Below are 18305 nucleotides of genomic sequence, written 5' to 3'. Positions count from 1 at the left end.
CATTTTTAAACAGATTAGAAGAATATTTAGATATCAACATATCATAGGTGATGCCTCTACACATGTGATTTAAGAAGTAGATACAGTGTTCACCACATGTGACCGATGTGACATCCTGAACTTGTTTGTCTGATAAATGTATCTCGTCACATGACATGTTTAAAAAGTCATAAATCGATTTAGGAAATATTGAATGATTTGGAGCATTTCCAAAACTGTCAAAAAAACACCCAACTCTCTCCAATATATAAACTGCCAGCCAATGCTCTCCAGGCTGGTCAGAGGGGTGTGTGTTAATTATCATAGCACTAGGTCTTATTTGTAGAGGTTGCTGGGGCAGTTTATCACAAGCCAAAACACCTGGCTGTCAGTTCCACAGTATTCATGATGCTTAATAGTAATAAACTAAAACCTGTCTGCGATGGGACACTTAAATCATACTATCATATACCGCATAAATTATTAGATTGATGGTATTAGGCAGCGGGTTCCTGAAACGTGTCTCCAGGCGTATGTTACCACTCTTGATCAATGATAGATGCTGACAATTATCCTCGTCAGGTGTCAGATTAAATGCATAAAGAGTGTACCCTCTCAGGAAATCGTTTCGATCAATGGCCATAGCACTGTTCTTTAAATGTCTCCCTGTTGATAACACCAGTTGATAGAATTCACGAGTTACGCAACCATTAGGGAAGTCCGGTTGTAATGGTTTGGTGGGGAACTGGACACCGTCAACATATATTGCCAGATATTCTAGATTATAATTCTTAAAATTGAATGGGTTCTTGCCATAGTCACCCGTAAAAGAGTCATTATCAACCATCGCTACCACCACAGACTATGTTATTGTTTGACTAAAACCCCTTGCTTGACTAAATAAAAATGATTGTAATGATACATGAACTCTGATAATTTATTTGACCAACATTTTATTGACTTGCACAATCTTACACAATTGTCTGAACATGTTGAACACAACTAAACACATTATGAACACACACACACGGTTGCAACTTTTTCACAAAACGTGTTACCTTTGTGTCATTTTTAAACAGATTAGAAGAATATTTAGATATCAACATATCATAGGTGATGCCTCTACACATGTGATTTAAGAAGTAGATACAGTGTTCACCACATGTGACCGATGTGACATCCTGAACTTGTTTGTCTGATAAATGTATCTCGTCACATGACATGTTTAAAAAGTCATAAATCGATTTAGGAAATATTGAATGATTTGGAGCATTTCCAAAACTGTCAAAAAAACACCCAACTCTCTCCAATATATAAACTGCCAGCCAATGCTCTCCAGGCTGGTCAGAGGGGTGTGTGTTAATTATCATAGCACTAGGTCTTATTTGTAGAGGTTGCTGGGGCAGTTTATCACAAGCCAAAACACCTGGCTGTCAGTTCCACAGTATTCATGATGCTTAATAGTAATAAACTAAAACCTGTCTGCGATGGGACACTTAAATCATACTATCATATACCGCATAAATTATTAGATTGATGGTATTAGGCAGCGGGTTCCTGAAACGTGTCTCCAGGCGTATGTTACCACTCTTGATCAATGATAGATGCTGACAATTATCCTCGTCAGGTGTCAGATTAAATGCATAAAGAGTGTACCCTCTCAGGAAATCGTTTCGATCAATGGCCATAGCACTGTTCTTTAAATGTCTCCCTGTTGATAACACCAGTTGATAGAATTCACGAGTTACGCAACCATTAGGGAAGTCCGGTTGTAATGGTTTGGTGGGGAACTGGACACCGTCAACATATATTGCCAGATATTCTAGATTATAATTCTTAAAATTGAATGGGTTCTTGCCATAGTCACCCGTAAAAGAGTCATTATCAACCATCGCTACCACCACAGACTATGTTATTGTTTGACTAAAACCCCTTGCTTGACTAAATAAAAATGATTGTAATGATACATGAACTCTGATAATTTATTTGACCAACATTTTATTGACTTGCACAATCTTACACAATTGTCTGAACATGTTGAACACAACTAAACACATTATGAACACACACACACGGTTGCAACTTTTTCACAAAACGTGTTACCATTGTGTCATTTTTAAACAGATTAGAAGAATATTTAGATATCAACATATCATAGGTGATGCCTCTACACATGTGATTTAAGAAGTAGATACAGTGTTCACCACATGTGACCGATGTGACATCCTGAACTTGTTTGTCTGATAAATGTATCTCGTCACATGACATGTTTAAAAAGTCATAAATCGATTTAGGAAATATTGAATGATTTGGAGCATTTCCAAAACTGTCAAAAAAACACCCAACTCTCTCCAATATATAAACTGCCAGCCAATGCTCTCCAGGCTGGTCAGAGGGGTGTGTGTTAATTATCATAGCACTAGGTCTTATTTGTAGAGGTTGCTGGGGCAGTTTATCACAAGCCAAAACACCTGGCTGTCAGTTCCACAGTATTCATGATGCTTAATAGTAATAAACTAAAACCTGTCTGCGATGGGACACTTAAATCATACTATCATATACCGCATAAATTATTAGATTGATGGTATTAGGCAGCGGGTTCCTGAAACGTGTCTCCAGGCGTATGTTACCACTCTTGATCAATGATAGATGCTGACAATTATCCTCGTCAGGTGTCAGATTAAATGCATAAAGAGTGTACCCTCTCAGGAAATCGTTTCGATCAATGGCCATAGCACTGTTCTTTAAATGTCTCCCTGTTGATAACACCAGTTGATAGAATTCACGAGTTACGCAACCATTAGGGAAGTCCGGTTGTAATGGTTTGGTGGGGAACTGGACACCGTCAACATATATTGCCAGATATTCTAGATTATAATTCTTAAAATTGAATGGGTTCTTGCCATAGTCACCCGTAAAAGAGTCATTATCAACCATCGCTACCACCACAGACTATGTTATTGTTTGACTAAAACCCCTTGCTTGACTAAATAAAAATGATTGTAATGATACATGAACTCTGATAATTTATTTGACCAACATTTTATTGACTTGCACAATCTTACACAATTGTCTGAACATGTTGAACACAACTAAACACATTATGAACACACACACACACGGTTGCAACTTTTTCACAAAACGTGTTACCATTGTGTCATTTTTAAACAGATTAGAAGAATATTTAGATATCAACATATCATAGGTGATGCCTCTACACATGTGATTTAAGAAGTAGATACAGTGTTCACCACATGTGACCGATGTGACATCCTGAACTTGTTTGTCTGATAAATGTATCTCGTCACATGACATGTTTAAAAAGTCATAAATCGATTTAGGAAATATTGAATGATTTGGAGCATTTCCAAAACTGTCAAAAAAACACCCAACTCTCTCCAATATATAAACTGCCAGCCAATGCTCTCCAGGCTGGTCAGAGGGGTGTGTGTTAATTATCATAGCACTAGGTCTTATTTGTAGAGGTTGCTGGGGCAGTTTATCACAAGCCAAAACACCTGGCTGTCAGTTCCACAGTATTCATGATGCTTAATAGTAATAAACTAAAACCTGTCTGCGATGGGACACTTAAATCATACTATCATATACCGCATAAATTATTAGATTGATGGTATTAGGCAGCGGGTTCCTGAAACGTGTCTCCAGGCGTATGTTACCACTCTTGATCAATGATAGATGCTGACAATTATCCTCGTCAGGTGTCAGATTAAATGCATAAAGAGTGTACCCTCTCAGGAAATCGTTTCGATCAATGGCCATAGCACTGTTCTTTAAATGTCTCCCTGTTGATAACACCAGTTGATAGAATTCACGAGTTACGCAACCATTAGGGAAGTCCGGTTGTAATGGTTTGGTGGGGAACTGGACACCGTCAACATATATTGCCAGATATTCTAGATTATAATTCTTAAAATTGAATGGGTTCTTGCCATAGTCACCCGTAAAAGAGTCATTATCAACCATCGCTACCACCACAGACTATGTTATTGTTTGACTTAAAACCCCTTGCTTGACTAAATAAAAATGATTGTAATGATACATGAACTCTGATAATTTATTTGACCAACATTTTATTGACTTGCACAATCTTACACAATTGTCTGAACATGTTGAACACAACTAAACACATTATGAACACACACACACGGTTGCAACTTTTTCACAAAACGTGTTACCTTTGTGTCATTTTTAAACAGATTAGAAGAATATTTAGATATCAACATATCATAGGTGATGCCTCTACACATGTGATTTAAGAAGTAGATACAGTGTTCACCACATGTGACCGATGTGACATCCTGAACTTGTTTGTCTGATAAATGTATCTCGTCACATGACATGTTTAAAAAGTCATAAATCGATTTAGGAAATATTGAATGATTTGGAGCATTTCCAAAACTGTCAAAAAAACACCCAACTCTCTCCAATATATAAACTGCCAGCCAATGCTCTCCAGGCTGGTCAGAGGGGTGTGTGTTAATTATCATAGCACTAGGTCTTATTTGTAGAGGTTGCTGGGGCAGTTTATCACAAGCCAAAACACCTGGCTGTCAGTTCCACAGTATTCATGATGCTTAATAGTAATAAACTAAAACCTGTCTGCGATGGGACACTTAAATCATACTATCATATACCGCATAAATTATTAGATTGATGGTATTAGGCAGCGGGTTCCTGAAACGTGTCTCCAGGCGTATGTTACCACTCTTGATCAATGATAGATGCTGACAATTATCCTCGTCAGGTGTCAGATTAAATGCATAAAGAGTGTACCCTCTCAGGAAATCGTTTCGATCAATGGCCATAGCACTGTTCTTTAAATGTCTCCCTGTTGATAACACCAGTTGATAGAATTCACGAGTTACGCAACCATTAGGGAAGTCCGGTTGTAATGGTTTGGTGGGGAACTGGACACCGTCAACATATATTGCCAGATATTCTAGATTATAATTCTTAAAATTGAATGGGTTCTTGCCATAGTCACCCGTAAAAGAGTCATTATCAACCATCGCTACCACCACAGACTATGTTATTGTTTGACTAAAACCCCTTGCTTGACTAAATAAAAATGATTGTAATGATACATGAACTCTGATAATTTATTTGACCAACATTTTATTGACTTGCACAATCTTACACAATTGTCTGAACATGTTGAACACAACTGAACACATTATGAACACACACACACGGTTGCAACTTTTTCACAAAACGTGTTACCATTGTGTCATTTTTAAACAGATTAGAAGAATATTTAGATATCAACATATCATAGGTGATGCCTCTACACATGTGATTTAAGAAGTAGATACAGTGTTCACCACATGTGACCGATGTGACATCCTGAACTTGTTTGTCTGATAAATGTATCTCGTCACATGACATGTTTAAAAAGTCATAAATCGATTTAGGAAATATTGAATGATTTGGAGCATTTCCAAAACTGTCAAAAAAACACCCAACTCTCTCCAATATATAAACTGCCAGCCAATGCTCTCCAGGCTGGTCAGAGGGGTGTGTGTTAATTATCATAGCACTAGGTCTTATTTGTAGAGGTTGCTGGGGCAGTTTATCACAAGCCAAAACACCTGGCTGTCAGTTCCACAGTATTCATGATGCTTAATAGTAATAAACTAAAACCTGTCTGCGATGGGACACTTAAATCATACTATCATATACCGCATAAATTATTAGATTGATGGTATTAGGCAGCGGGTTCCTGAAACGTGTCTCCAGGCGTATGTTACCACTCTTGATCAATGATAGATGCTGACAATTATCCTCGTCAGGTGTCAGATTAAATGCATAAAGAGTGTACCCTCTCAGGAAATCGTTTCGATCAATGGCCATAGCACTGTTCTTTAAATGTCTCCCTGTTGATAACACCAGTTGATAGAATTCACGAGTTACGCAACCATTAGGGAAGTCCGGTTGTAATTGTTTGGTGGGGAACTGGACACCGTCAACATATATTGCCAGATATTCTAGATTATAATTCTTAAAATTGAATGGGTTCTTGCCATAGTCACCCGTAAAAGAGTCATTATCAACCATCGCTACCACCACAGACTATGTTATTGTTTGACTAAAACCCCTTGCTTGACTAAATAAAAATGATTGTAATGATACATGAACTCTGATAATTTATTTGACCAACATTTTATTGACTTGCACAATCTTACACAATTGTCTGAACATGTTGAACACAACTAAACACATTATGAACACACACACACGGTTGCAACTTTTTCACAAAACGTGTTACCTTTGTGTCATTTTTAAACAGATTAGAAGAATATTTAGATATCAACATATCATAGGTGATGCCTCTACACATGTGATTTAAGAAGTAGATACAGTGTTCACCACATGTGACCGATGTGACATCCTGAACTTGTTTGTCTGATAAATGTATCTCGTCACATGACATGTTTAAAAAGTCATAAATCGATTTAGGAAATATTGAATGATTTGGAGCATTTCCAAAACTGTCAAAAAAACACCCAACTCTCTCCAATATATAAACTGCCAGCCAATGCTCTCCAGGCTGGTCAGAGGGGTGTGTGTTAATTATCATAGCACTAGGTCTTATTTGTAGAGGTTGCTGGGGCAGTTTATCACAAGCCAAAACACCTGGCTGTCAGTTCCACAGTATTCATGATGCTTAATAGTAATAAACTAAAACCTGTCTGCGATGGGACACTTAAATCATACTATCATATACCGCATAAATTATTAGATTGATGGTATTAGGCAGCGGGTTCCTGAAACGTGTCTCCAGGCGTATGTTACCACTCTTGATCAATGATAGATGCTGACAATTATCCTCGTCAGGTGTCAGATTAAATGCATAAAGAGTGTACCCTCTCAGGAAATCGTTTCGATCAATGGCCATAGCACTGTTCTTTAAATGTCTCCCTGTTGATAACACCAGTTGATAGAATTCACGAGTTACGCAACCATTAGGGAAGTCCGGTTGTAATGGTTTGGTGGGGAACTGGACACCGTCAACATATATTGCCAGATATTCTAGATTATAATTCTTAAAATTGAATGGGTTCTTGCCATAGTCACCCGTAAAAGAGTCATTATCAACCATCGCTACCACCACAGACTATGTTATTGTTTGACTAAAACCCCTTGCTTGACTAAATAAAAATGATTGTAATGATACATGAACTCTGATAATTTATTTGACCAACATTTTATTGACTTGCACAATCTTACACAATTGTCTGAACATGTTGAACACAACTAAACACATTATGAACACACACACACACGGTTGCAACTTTTTCACAAAACGTGTTACCATTGTGTCATTTTTAAACAGATTAGAAGAATATTTAGATATCAACATATCATAGGTGATGCCTCTACACATGTGATTTAAGAAGTAGATACAGTGTTCACCACATGTGACCGATGTGACATCCTGAACTTGTTTGTCTGATAAATGTATCTCGTCACATGACATGTTTAAAAAGTCATAAATCGATTTAGGAAATATTGAATGATTTGGAGCATTTCCAAAACTGTCAAAAAAACACCCAACTCTCTCCAATATATAAACTGCCAGCCAATGCTCTCCAGGCTGGTCAGAGGGGTGTGTGTTAATTATCATAGCACTAGGTCTTATTTGTAGAGGTTGCTGGGGCAGTTTATCACAAGCCAAAACACCTGGCTGTCAGTTCCACAGTATTCATGATGCTTAATAGTAATAAACTAAAACCTGTCTGCGATGGGACACTTAAATCATACTATCATATACCGCATAAATTATTAGATTGATGGTATTAGGCAGCGGGTTCCTGAAACGTGTCTCCAGGCGTATGTTACCACTCTTGATCAATGATAGATGCTGACAATTATCCTCGTCAGGTGTCAGATTAAATGCATAAAGAGTGTACCCTCTCAGGAAATCGTTTCGATCAATGGCCATAGCACTGTTCTTTAAATGTCTCCCTGTTGATAACACCAGTTGATAGAATTCACGAGTTACGCAACCATTAGGGAAGTCCGGTTGTAATGGTTTGGTGGGGAACTGGACACCGTCAACATATATTGCCAGATATTCTAGATTATAATTCTTAAAATTGAATGGGTTCTTGCCATAGTCACCCGTAAAAGAGTCATTATCAACCATCGCTACCACCACAGACTATGTTATTGTTTGACTAAAACCCCTTGCTTGACTAAATAAAAATGATTGTAATGATACATGAACTCTGATAATTTATTTGACCAACATTTTATTGACTTGCACAATCTTACACAATTGTCTGAACATGTTGAACACAACTAAACACATTATGAACACACACACACGGTTGCAACTTTTTCACAAAACGTGTTACCATTGTGTCATTTTTAAACAGATTAGAAGAATATTTAGATATCAACATATCATAGGTGATGCCTCTACACATGTGATTTAAGAAGTAGATACAGTGTTCACCACATGTGACCGATGTGACATCCTGAACTTGTTTGTCTGATAAATGTATCTCGTCACATGACATGTTTAAAAAGTCATAAATCGATTTAGGAAATATTGAATGATTTGGAGCATTTCCAAAACTGTCAAAAAAACACCCAACTCTCTCCAATAAAAACTGCCAGCCAATGCTCTCCAGGCTGGTCAGAGGGGTGTGTGTTAATTATCATAGCACTAGGTCTTATTTGTAGAGGTTGCTGGGGCAGTTTATCACAAGCCAAAACACCTGGCTGTCAGTTCCACAGTATTCATGATGCTTAATAGTAATAAACTAAAACCTGTCTGCGATGGGACACTTAAATCATACTATCATATACCGCATAAATTATTAGATTGATGGTATTAGGCAGCGGGTTCCTGAAACGTGTCTCCAGGCGTATGTTACCACTCTTGATCAATGATAGATGCTGACAATTATCCTCGTCAGGTGTCAGATTAAATGCATAAAGAGTGTACCCTCTCAGGAAATCGTTTCGATCAATGGCCATAGCACTGTTCTTTAAATGTCTCCCTGTTGATAACACCAGTTGATAGAATTCACGAGTTACGCAACCATTAGGGAAGTCCGGTTGCAATGGTTTGGTGGGGAACTGGACACCGTCAACATATATTGCCAGATATTCTAGATTATAATTCTTAAAATTGAATGGGTTCTTGCCATAGTCACCCGTAAAAGAGTCATTATCAACCATCGCTACCACCACAGACTATGTTATTGTTTGACTAAAACCCCTTGCTTGACTAAATAAAAATGATTGTAATGATACATGAACTCTGATAATTTATTTGACCAACATTTTATTGACTTGCACAATCTTACACAATTGTCTGAACATGTTGAACACAACTAAACACATTATGAACACACACACACACGGTTGCAACTTTTTCACAAAACGTGTTACCATTGTGTCATTTTTAAACAGATTAGAAGAATATTTAGATATCAACATATCATAGGTGATGCCTCTACACATGTGATTTAAGAAGTAGATACAGTGTTCACCACATGTGACCGATGTGACATCCTGAACTTGTTTGTCTGATAAATGTATCTCGTCACATGACATGTTTAAAAAGTCATAAATCGATTTAGGAAATATTGAATGATTTGGAGCATTTCCAAAACTGTCAAAAAAACACCCAACTCTCTCCAATATATAAACTGCCAGCCAATGCTCTCCAGGCTGGTCAGAGGGGTGTGTGTTAATTATCATAGCACTAGGTCTTATTTGTAGAGGTTGCTGGGGCAGTTTATCACAAGCCAAAACACCTGGCTGTCAGTTCCACAGTATTCATGATGCTTAATAGTAATAAACTAAAACCTGTCTGTGATGGGACACTTAAATCATACTATCATATACCGCATAAATTATTAGATTGATGGTATTAGGCAGCGGGTTCCTGAAACGTGTCTCCAGGCGTATGTTACCACTCTTGATCAATGATAGATGCTGACAATTATCCTCGTCAGGTGTCAGATTAAATGCATAAAGAGTGTACCCTCTCAGGAAATCGTTTCGATCAATGGCCATAGCACTGTTCTTTAAATGTCTCCCTGTTGATAACACCAGTTGATAGAATTCACGAGTTACGCAACCATTAGGGAAGTCCGGTTGTAATGGTTTGGTGGGGAACTGGACACCGTCAACATATATTGCCAGATATTCTAGATTATAATTCTTAAAATTGAATGGGTTCTTGCCATAGTCACCCGTAAAAGAGTCATTATCAACCATCGCTACCACCACAGACTATGTTATTGTTTGACTAAAACCCCTTGCTTGACTAAATAAAAATGATTGTAATGATACATGAACTCTGATAATTTATTTGACCAACATTTTATTGACTTGCACAATCTTACACAATTGTCTGAACATGTTGAACACAACTAAACACATTATGAACACACACACACACGGTTGCAACTTTTTCACAAAACGTGTTACCATTGTGTCATTTTTAAACAGATTAGAAGAATATTTAGATATCAACATATCATAGGTGATGCCTCTACACATGTGATTTAAGAAGTAGATACAGTGTTCACCACATGTGACCGATGTGACATCCTGAACTTGTTTGTCTGATAAATGTATCTCGTCACATGACATGTTTAAAAAGTCATAAATCGATTTAGGAAATATTGAATGATTTGGAGCATTTCCAAAACTGTCAAAAAAACACCCAACTCTCTCCAATATATAAACTGCCAGCCAATGCTCTCCAGGCTGGTCAGAGGGGTGTGTGTTAATTATCATAGCACTAGGTCTTATTTGTAGAGGTTGCTGGGGCAGTTTATCACAAGCCAAAACACCTGGCTGTCAGTTCCACAGTATTCATGATGCTTAATAGTAATAAACTAAAACCTGTCTGCGATGGGACACTTAAATCATACTATCATATACCGCATAAATTATTAGATTGATGGTATTAGGCAGCGGGTTCCTGAAACGTGTCTCCAGGCGTATGTTACCACTCTTGATCAATGATAGATGCTGACAATTATCCTCGTCAGGTGTCAGATTAAATGCATAAAGAGTGTACCCTCTCAGGAAATCGTTTCGATCAATGGCCATAGCACTGTTCTTTAAATGTCTCCCTGTTGATAACACCAGTTGATAGAATTCACGAGTTACGCAACCATTAGGGAAGTCCGGTTGTAATGGTTTGGTGGGGAACTGGACACCGTCAACATATATTGCCAGATATTCTAGATTATAATTCTTAAAATTGAATGGGTTCTTGCCATAGTCACCCGTAAAAGAGTCATTATCAACCATCGCTACCACCACAGACTATGTTATTGTTTGACTAAAACCCCTTGCTTGACTAAATAAAAATGATTGTAATGATACATGAACTCTGATAATTTATTTGACCAACATTTTATTGACTTGCACAATCTTACACAATTGTCTGAACATGTTGAACACAACTAAACACATTATGAACACACACACACGGTTGCAACTTTTTCACAAAACGTGTTACCATTGTGTCATTTTTAAACAGATTAGAAGAATATTTAGATATCAACATATCATAGGTGATGCCTCTACACATGTGATTTAAGAAGTAGATACAGTGTTCACCACATGTGACCGATGTGACATCCTGAACTTGTTTGTCTGATAAATGTATCTCGTCACATGACATGTTTAAAAAGTCATAAATCGATTTAGGAAATATTGAATGATTTGGAGCATTTCCAAAACTGTCAAAAAAACACCCAACTCTCTCCAATATACAAACTGCCAGCCAATGCTCTCCAGGCTGGTCAGAGGGGTGTGTGTTAATTATCATAGCACTAGGTCTTATTTGTAGAGGTTGCTGGGGCAGTTTATCACAAGCCAAAACACCTGGCTGTCAGTTCCACAGTATTCATGATGCTTAATAGTAATAAACTAAAACCTGTCTGCGATGGGACACTTAAATCATACTATCATATACCGCATAAATTATTAGATTGATGGTATTAGGCAGCGGGTTCCTGAAACGTGTCTCCAGGCGTATGTTACCACTCTTGATCAATGATAGATGCTGACAATTATCCTCGTCAGGTGTCAGATTAAATGCATAAAGAGTGTACCCTCTCAGGAAATCGTTTCGATCAATGGCCATAGCACTGTTCTTTAAATGTCTCCCTGTTGATAACACCAGTTGATAGAATTCACGAGTTACGCAACCATTAGGGAAGTCCGGTTGTAATGGTTTGGTGGGGAACTGGACACCGTCAACATATATTGCCAGATATTCTAGATTATAATTCTTAAAATTGAATGGGTTCTTGCCATAGTCACCCGTAAAAGAGTCATTATCAACCATCGCTACCACCACAGACTATGTTATTGTTTGACTAAAACCCCTTGCTTGACTAAATAAAAATGATTGTAATGATACATGAACTCTGATAATTTATTTGACCAACATTTTATTGACTTGCACAATCTTACACAATTGTCTGAACATGTTGAACACAACTAAACACATTATGAACACACACACACGGTTGCAACTTTTTCACAAAACGTGTTACCATTGTGTCATTTTTAAACAGATTAGAAGAATATTTAGATATCAACATATCATAGGTGATGCCTCTACACATGTGATTTAAGAAGTAGATACAGTGTTCACCACATGTGACCGATGTGACATCCTGAACTTGTTTGTCTGATAAATGTATCTCATCACATGACATGTTTAAAAAGTCATAAATCGATTTAGGAAATATTGAATGATTTGGAGCATTTCCAAAACTGTCAAAAAAACACCCAACTCTCTCCAATATATAAACTGCCAGCCAATGCTCTCCAGGCTGGTCAGAGGGGTGTGTGTTAATTATCATAGCACTAGGTCTTATTTGTAGAGGTTGCTGGGGCAGTTTATCACAAGCCAAAACACCTGGCTGTCAGTTCCACAGTATTCATGATGCTTAATAGTAATAAACTAAAACCTGTCTGCGATGGGACACTTAAATCATACTATCATATACCGCATAAATTATTAGATTGATGGTATTAGGCAGCGGGTTCCTGAAACGTGTCTCCAGGCGTATGTTACCACTCTTGATCAATGATAGATGCTGACAATTATCCTCGTCAGGTGTCAGATTAAATGCATAAAGAGTGTACCCTCTCAGGAAATCGTTTCGATCAATGGCCATAGCACTGTTCTTTAAATGTCTCCCTGTTGATAACACCAGTTGATAGAATTCACGAGTTACGCAACCATTAGGGAAGTCCGGTTGTAATGGTTTGGTGGGGAACTGGACACCGTCAACATATATTGCCAGATATTCTAGATTATAATTCTTAAAATTGAATGGGTTCTTGCCATAGTCACCCGTAAAAGAGTCATTATCAACCATCGCTACCACCACAGACTATGTTATTGTTTGACTAAAACCCCTTGCTTGACTAAATAAAAATGATTGTAATGATACATGAACTCTGATAATTTATTTGACCAACATTTTATTGACTTGCACAATCTTACACAATTGTCTGAACATGTTGAACACAACTAAACACATTATGAACACACACACACACGGTTGCAACTTTTTCACAAAACGTGTTACCATTGTGTCATTTTTAAACAGATTAGAAGAATATTTAGATATCAACATATCATAGGTGATGCCTCTACACATGTGATTTAAGAAGTAGATACAGTGTTCACCACATGTGACCGATGTGACATCCTGAACTTGTTTGTCTGATAAATGTATCTCGTCACATGACATGTTTAAAAAGTCATAAATCGATTTAGGAAATATTGAATGATTTGGAGCATTTCCAAAACTGTCAAAAAAACACCCAACTCTCTCCAATATATAAACTGCCAGCCAATGCTCTCCAGGCTGGTCAGAGGGGTGTGTGTTAATTATCATAGCACTAGGTCTTATTTGTAGAGGTTGCTGGGGCAGTTTATCACAAGCCAAAACACCTGGCTGTCAGTTCCACAGTATTCATGATGCTTAATAGTAATAAACTAAAACCTGTCTGCGATGGGACACTTAAATCATACTATCATATACCGCATAAATTATTAGATTGATGGTATTAGGCAGCGGGTTCCTGAAACGTGTCTCCAGGCGTATGTTACCACTCTTGATCAATGATAGATGCTGACAATTATCCTCGTCAGGTGTCAGATTAAATGCATAAAGAGTGTACCCTCTCAGGAAATCGTTTCGATCAATGGCCATAGCACTGTTCTTTAAATGTCTCCCTGTTGATAACACCAGTTGATAGAATTCACGAGTTACGCAACCATTAGGGAAGTCCGGTTGTAATGGTTTGGTGGGGAACTGGACACCGTCAACATATATTGCCAGATATTCTAGATTATAATTCTTAAAATTGAATGGGTTCTTGCCATAGTCACCCGTAAAAGAGTCATTATCAACCATCGCTACCACCACAGACTATGTTATTGTTTGACTAAAACCCCTTGCTTGACTAAATAAAAATGATTGTAATGATACATGAACTCTGATAATTTATTTGACCAACATTTTATTGACTTGCACAATCTTACACAATTGTCTGAACATGTTGAACACAACTAAACACATTATGAACACACACACACGGTTGCAACTTTTTCACAAAACGTGTTACCATTGTGTCATTTTTAAACAGATTAGAAGAATATTTAGATATCAACATATCATAGGTGATGCCTCTACACATGTGATTTAAGAAGTAGATACAGTGTTCACCACATGTGACCGATGTGACATCCTGAACTTGTTTGTCTGATAAATGTATCTCGTCACATGACATGTTTAAAAAGTCATAAATCGATTTAGGAAATATTGAATGATTTGGAGCATTTCCAAAACTGTCAAAAAAACACCCAACTCTCTCCAATATATAAACTGCCAGCCAATGCTCTCCAGGCTGGTCAGAGGGGTGTGTGTTAATTATCATAGCACTAGGTCTTATTTGTAGAGGTTGCTGGGGCAGTTTATCACAAGCCAAAACACCTGGCTGTCAGTTCCACAGTATTCATGATGCTTAATAGTAATAAACTAAAACCTGTCTGCGATGGGACACTTAAATCATACTATCATATACCGCATAAATTATTAGATTGATGGTATTAGGCAGCGGGTTCCTGAAACGTGTCTCCAGGCGTATGTTACCACTCTTGATCAATGATAGATGCTGACAATTATCCTCGTCAGGTGTCAGATTAAATGCATAAAGAGTGTACCCTCTCAGGAAATCGTTTCGATCAATGGCCATAGCACTGTTCTTTAAATGTCTCCCTGTTGATAACACCAGTTGATAGAATTCACGAGTTACGCAACCATTAGGGAAGTCCGGTTGTAATGGTTTGGTGGGGAACTGGACACCGTCAACATATATTGCCAGATATTCTAGATTATAATTCTTAAAATTGAATGGGTTCTTGCCATAGTCACCCGTAAAAGAGTCATTATCAACCATCGCTACCACCACAGACTATGTTATTGTTTGACTAAAACCCCTTGCTTGACTAAATAAAAATGATTGTAATGATACATGAACTCTGATAATTTATTTGACCAACATTTTATTGACTTGCACAATCTTACACAATTGTCTGAACATGTTGAACACAACTAAACACATTATGAACACACACACACGGTTGCAACTTTTTCACAAAACGTGTTACCATTGTGTCATTTTTAAACAGATTAGAAGAATATTTAGATATCAACATATCATAGGTGATGCCTCTACACATGTGATTTAAGAAGTAGATACAGTGTTCACCACATGTGACCGATGTGACATCCTGAACTTGTTTGTCTGATAAATGTATCTCGTCACATGACATGTTTAAAAAGTCATAAATCGATTTAGGAAATATTGAATGATTTGGAGCATTTCCAAAACTGTCAAAAAACACCCAACTCTCTCCAATATACAAACTGCCAGCCAATGCTCTCCAGGCTGGTCAGAGGGGTGTGTGTTAATTATCATAGCACTAGGTCTTATTTGTAGAGGTTGCTGGGGCAGTTTATCACAAGCCAAAACACCTGGCTGTCAGTTCCACAGTATTCATGATGCTTAATAGTAATAAACTAAAACCTGTCTGCGATGGGACACTTAAATCATACTATCATATACCGCATAAATTATTAGATTGATGGTATTAGGCAGCGGGTTCCTGAAACGTGTCTCCAGGCGTATGTTACCACTCTTGATCAATGATAGATGCTGACAATTATCCTCGTCAGGTGTCAGATTAAATGCATAAAGAGTGTACCCTCTCAGGAAATCGTTTCGATCAATGGCCATAGCACTGTTCTTTAAATGTCTCCCTGTTGATAACACCAGTTGATAGAATTCACGAGTTACGCAACCATTAGGGAAGTCCGGTTGTAATGGTTTGGTGGGGAACTGGACACCGTCAACATATATTGCCAGATATTCTAGATTATAATTCTTAAAATTGAATGGGTTCTTGCCATAGTCACCCGTAAAAGAGTCATTATCAACCATCGCTACCACCACAGACTATGTTATTGTTTGACTAAAACCCCTTGCTTGACTAAATAAAAATGATTGTAATGATACATGAACTCTGATAATTTATTTGACCAACATTTTATTGACTTGCACAATCTTACACAATTGTCTGAACATGTTGAACACAACTAAACACATTATGAACACACACACACGGTTGCAACTTTTTCACAAAACGTGTTACCATTGTGTCATTTTTAAACAGATTAGAAGAATATTTAGATATCAACATATCATAGGTGATGCCTCTACACATGTGATTTAAGAAGTAGATACAGTGTTCACCACATGTGACCGATGTGACATCCTGAACTTGTTTGTCTGATAAATGTATCTCGTCACATGACATGTTTAAAAAGTCATAAATCGATTTAGGAAATATTGAATGATTTGGAGCATTTCCAAAACTGTCAAAAAAACACCCAACTCTCTCCAATATATAAACTGCCAGCCAATGCTCTCCAGGCTGGTCAGAGGGGTGTGTGTTAATTATCATAGCACTAGGTCTTATTTGTAGAGGTTGCTGGGGCAGTTTATCACAAGCCAAAACACCTGGCTGTCAGTTCCACAGTATTCATGATGCTTAATAGTAATAAACTAAAACCTGTCTGCGATGGGACACTTAAATCATACTATCATATACCGCATAAATTATTAGATTGATGGTATTAGGCAGCGGGTTCCTGAAACGTGTCTCCAGGCGTATGTTACCACTCTTGATCAATGATAGATGCTGACAATTATCCTCGTCAGGTGTCAGATTAAATGCATAAAGAGTGTACCCTCTCAGGAAATCGTTTCGATCAATGGCCATAGCACTGTTCTTTAAATGTCTCCCTGTTGATAACACCAGTTGATAGAATTCACGAGTTACGCAACCATTAGGGAAGTCCGGTTGTAATGGTTTGGTGGGGAACTGGACACCGTCAACATATATTGCCAGATATTCTAGATTATAATTCTTAAAATTGAATGGGTTCTTGCCATAGTCACCCGTAAAAGAGTCATTATCAACCATCGCTACCACCACAGACTATGTTATTGTTTGACTAAAACCCCTTGCTTGACTAAATAAAAATGATTGTAATGATACATGAACTCTGATAATTTATTTGACCAACATTTTATTGACTTGCACAATCTTACACAATTGTCTGAACATGTTGAACACAACTAAACACATTATGAACACACACACACGGTTGCAACTTTTTCACAAAACGTGTTACCATTGTGTCATTTTTAAACAGATTAGAAGAATATTTAGATATCAACATATCATAGGTGATGCCTCTACACATGTGATTTAAGAAGTAGATACAGTGTTCACCACATGTGACCGATGTGACATCCTGAACTTGTTTGTCTGATAAATGTATCTCGTCACATGACATGTTTAAAAAGTCATAAATCGATTTAGGAAATATTGAATGATTTGGAGCATTTCCAAAACTGTCAAAAAACACCCAACTCTCTCCAATATACAAACTGCCAGCCAATGCTCTCCAGGCTGGTCAGAGGGGTGTGTGTTAATTATCATAGCACTAGGTCTTATTTGTAGAGGTTGCTGGGGCAGTTTATCACAAGCCAAAACACCTGGCTGTCAGTTCCACAGTATTCATGATGCTTAATAGTAATAAACTAAAACCTGTCTGCGATGGGACACTTAAATCATACTATCATATACCGCATAAATTATTAGATTGATGGTATTAGGCAGCGGGTTCCTGAAACGTGTCTCCAGGCGTATGTTACCACTCTTGATCAAT

The sequence above is a fragment of the Nansenia antarctica genome (genome assembly GCF_963989245.1).
Source record: "Nansenia antarctica genome assembly, chromosome: 4".
Taxonomy (NCBI): Eukaryota; Metazoa; Chordata; class Actinopteri; order Argentiniformes; family Microstomatidae; genus Nansenia; species Nansenia antarctica.
Note: the sequence above shows the minus strand (reverse complement) of the source record.